The sequence below is a fragment of the Apium graveolens genome, chromosome 8 (assembly GCF_009905375.1).
Source record: "Apium graveolens cultivar Ventura chromosome 8, ASM990537v1, whole genome shotgun sequence".
In the NCBI taxonomy this organism is placed as follows: Eukaryota; Viridiplantae; Streptophyta; class Magnoliopsida; order Apiales; family Apiaceae; genus Apium; species Apium graveolens.
In genome coordinates, this window is record NC_133654.1 from 99,568,719 (window position 1) to 99,572,989 (window position 4,271).

Genomic DNA, 4,271 nt, shown 5'->3' on the forward strand with positions numbered 1-4,271 from the left:
CTGATGAGCTAGATATATCTAGTTGTTCTAATATACTCGATCAATTTTTGTGTTAGACCTTTTAAAACTATGTATTGCTCGTAAAACAAAATATCGTATAATCATTTCCCAATATGTGCATGTTACATGTATAATAGAGTGGTTTGTGATTGATAATAAACCAATGTAGTCTTTCTAATGCTATGGTTTGGTTACAGGTAAATAGAAACAAATGAGAAACTAACACCATGCATGTTAACTGGGTACAAAATTACAGGAAAATGGACTACTTCATATTCCCAAGGGCCAGGTTGTTTCGAATCCACAAGCTCAAATATTCTCTGATCCCAACATGGCTATGGATATGATGAAGAAAAACCTCTCTATGATCATACCCCAGGTACCTTTTCTATTAGATAAAATCATTCATTCTAGTTTAATTTCAGGAAAATTGATTTCTAACATATTTATATTTATATTCTCTTGGTCAGACTCTTACTTTTGTGTGGGTTAACTTCTTTTTCTCCTGATTCGTAGCAGGTTTGTATGCTCTTATTTTGATTTCTGCCGGGGTCCCTTTTATTGAAACTAAAACTGACTGTCATTTTGTCTTCCAATGAAAATTTCTAACATGTTATCGTATATCGCTAATACACAGACTTCCTGTCTAAATCTCTTCCCTTTTCTATTGATAAACACTTATTCTATGCTAATCTGGATTCCTATAATTTTTCTCCTCTCCAGCAGATATGCGTTTTCCTCTGACTCAGAGGTTCATTTGAGTACTGTGGATGTTAGCTATGTCAGCAGTCGATCATGGTACTAATCAAACTCTATTAAAAGGAAGTCTGTGGTTGTCAGCTTTGCATCAAGTTATTTTTGTAAGGTTTATTGGCAGTGATTAGATAATGATTATATTCTATTTCTTTATCAGGTACTTCCTCAATCTGTTTGGATTAAGAGGTTTATTTAGTCTTATTCTAGGAGAAGAAAATGGTAAGTATATTATAAAACTTTTAAAACTGTTTCACGATTTTAATAGCTTAATAAAAGTAGCAAGATCATTTAATATTGGATTAAAACGTCCATGTGATGCCGCTACAGATGACACACAACGCATGATGCAAATGAGTGGATTTGGATTTGACCCTTCCAAGGTAGGTGTTATATGGATTAGTATTTTAGGCTGCTTTCTTTTTTAGTATATGTAGCCAAATTGGCAACAATGCAAGAATTTTGCACTGTAGTATTGAATATATAGTGTTGGTAAAAAAAAGCAACTTGTGAGCTTTAGTCCTGTCATTTGAGCAATAAAAAGTTACGATATCCAAGTATTAATATTCAAGCATTGTGTGTTTAAGGTTAGGTCCAAAGTGGGTCTTTAAATAACCTTATCACCGGCTATGCCTAGATGGTTCTTTGACGGTTGCAGTTTGCCAGTTTCCCCTAAAAATCTATTAAAACAGGCCATGCTTCCATTACATACTTTTAATTTTTTATCATATGTACTTATATGTAAAGTTCTAAATGGGAAGAAAAACTCTTCCACTTACCCAACTGGTTTTCTTAAAATATTAACCACGGTCTGGGAGTGAAAATGACAGGATTTATTTTTATGTGAATCAATGTGAATTAATATGTACAAAAAACTTTTGACTGGAAACTAATTGTTTTTAGTATGATTATGCAGCTTTTTACATGCCTAAATATTTGGTTAAATGGATTATAATTTCTACTTAAAGAATGTATTATGTATGCAACATAAATAACTCCTTAGATACAACAAAGTTATTTAGAAATCAGTACAACACTTTGTGTAGTGATATTTATCTCTTGACACACCCAGATGTGTGATACCTTCTTTCAAGATGATAAAATCTACAGCCTGTTAATGTCCTAGAGTAAAATTACTTCTGGTCTAACAGACCATCAATGTATTGAAATGTGGGACAAATGAAGGTTGCAAGCCACTTTTTTCAGTATGATAGTTATTCGACCTGTCCCATTTCTTGTAAATTTTTAGTTAGTTTTTAGTTTTATCAAATATATTTTTTTCATTATATATTTAAAGTTTAGTAATCAAGACTGACTAGATTATAGGGACTGACATTGTACATATGTTCGGTTTTATGCAATGCTTATACAAATCTTGCAATGGCCAGAGAGTGGTGAGAGGAACAAAGTCAGTCATGTTGGATATTATTCCAGGTATACATTGCGAAAATTGTGAAAAATGAGCTAGTTATTGTGTGAATTTCACTGTTGGGGCTATGTCAAAGAGGATATGAGACTACAGAGGAAGGAGTCACGGAACAGGATAGTTTTCGTTATTAGTATGGTCGGTACCAAGTCAAATTCTTTGTATAGACAATAGTAGAATAGATGGATGGATATGTGTAGTATTTGATGTTTGGATTAGATGAATCTGTTGTACCGGATGTTTGAATATTGGTTGTTAGATTTATAGATAACTGGTATTATGCAGCAATTGGTTTTGGTAGTTCATTGGTTTGATAAATTTTTGGCATCTATATTTTTAAAATGGGCATTAATAAAATGGGTACAGACATCATTACAGTGGAAAATGATGTATGTCAAAGCTTAATACATCAGTTTTAGTTGAACATTGACATTAGTAATACTGATTAAAAGCCGATGTTAAATACTAAAGCAAAAAAATCTTAAAACAGAAAACCGATGTTATTAAGCTTTATAGACATCGATTTGTCATCAATAGATATCGGTTTAAAATAAAGAACTGATGTCAAAAGTTATGTTTACATCGATTTATCTTGAAAATCGTTGTTACTGGTATTAGTAACAGCAGTTTAATGGTTAAATGAAAATATTTTTCTTATCTCACATATGTTTAAATTGATAAAAATATCATTTTATGATAATATATGAAGATTAGATATGCATTAGAAATTTAACATCTTTAAAAACTGATATTATATGTCTTCTTTAACATCACTATAAAACCAATGTTAAATGGGGGGTCTTTAACATCACCCATGAAGACATCAGATTTTTTTGTTCATAGACATCGGTTTTTTGGCCGATGTCTATTCTACGTTTTCTAGTAGTGCTTGTCTTTTCAGCAATGCAAGTCAAGATAAAAGTTGGCTATGGCACAAGAAACTGTCTTATTTAAACTTCAAGACCATGAATAAATTGGTCAAGAAAGACCTTGTTAAAGTCATTTCTCAAGTTGAGTTCTCAAAAGATGGACTGTGTGGTACTTATCAAAAAGGAAAACAAGTGAAAGCATCATTCAAAAAGAAGCTTGAATCAACAATTGATGAACCTCTACAACTGTTGCACATGGATTTGTTTGGACCAGTCAATGTATTGTCAATTTCAAAGAAGAAGTATTTCCTAGTGATTGTGGATGATTTTTCAAAGTTCTTATAAACATTTTTCTTGGACTAAGGATGAAGCTAGTGAAATAATTATTAATCATATAGGGCAAGTCAACAATCATCATGATCTCAAAGTAGGAAGAATTAGGAGTGACAATGGAACTGAGTTTAAGAATTTTATAATGAGGATATTTTGTGAAGAAAATGGAATCATGCATGAGTTCTCAGCTCCAAGGACACCATAGAAAAATGGAGTGGATGAGAGAAAACATAAATCATTAATTAAAGTTGCAAGAACCATGCTAGAAGAATCAAAGTTACCAACCTATTTCTGGGCTGAAGTTGTCAACACTGCATGCTACACTCAGAATATTTCTTTTTAATCAAGAAAAAGGCATGACTCCTAATAAATTGTTCAAGAGAAGGAAGCAAACACTAAACTTTTTTTTCATGTTTTTAGATGCAAATGCTATATTTTAAGGAATCAAGCTGACCAACATAGAAAGTTTGATGCAAAATCTAATGAAGGTATCTTTGTTGGATATGTTATTGGAAAGGCATATAGAGTCTAAAATTTGAGAACCAACATTGTTATGAAATCTGTAGATGTTGTATTTGATGATAAGGAGATTGAAGGACTGAAAGATGAAGGTTTCCATGAAAGCCTCAAATTTGATAATGTTGAGATATATTGTGATTATAGTGATGATGAAAGTGTTAGGACACACAACAATATAGAAGGGGGTTGAATATAGTGTTATATAATCAAATCGATTTCAACACAAGTATGTAACAAAGATCAAGTATATTCAAATAAACTCTATTACAATATAACTGTTGTTCTCTCTCAGTGATGAACAATATCACTAGGAGCTGCTAGGATACAATAAATAATGTTTCTCGATAATAATAACACATATAGTGTAAACC

The 4,271-nt window shown here is 31.8% G+C and overlaps 1 long non-coding RNA gene across 1 annotated transcript; it reads left to right on the plus strand.

The window, feature by feature from the left end:
* The first annotated feature begins 677 nt into the window (after positions 1 to 677).
* Positions 678 to 1,333, plus strand: LOC141677262 (uncharacterized). The gene is made up of 3 exons (XR_012557372.1): positions 678 to 798; positions 914 to 975; positions 1,084 to 1,333. It is a non-coding gene; the product is annotated as an uncharacterized LOC141677262 (long non-coding RNA).
* The last annotated feature ends 2,938 nt before the right edge of the window (positions 1,334 to 4,271 follow it).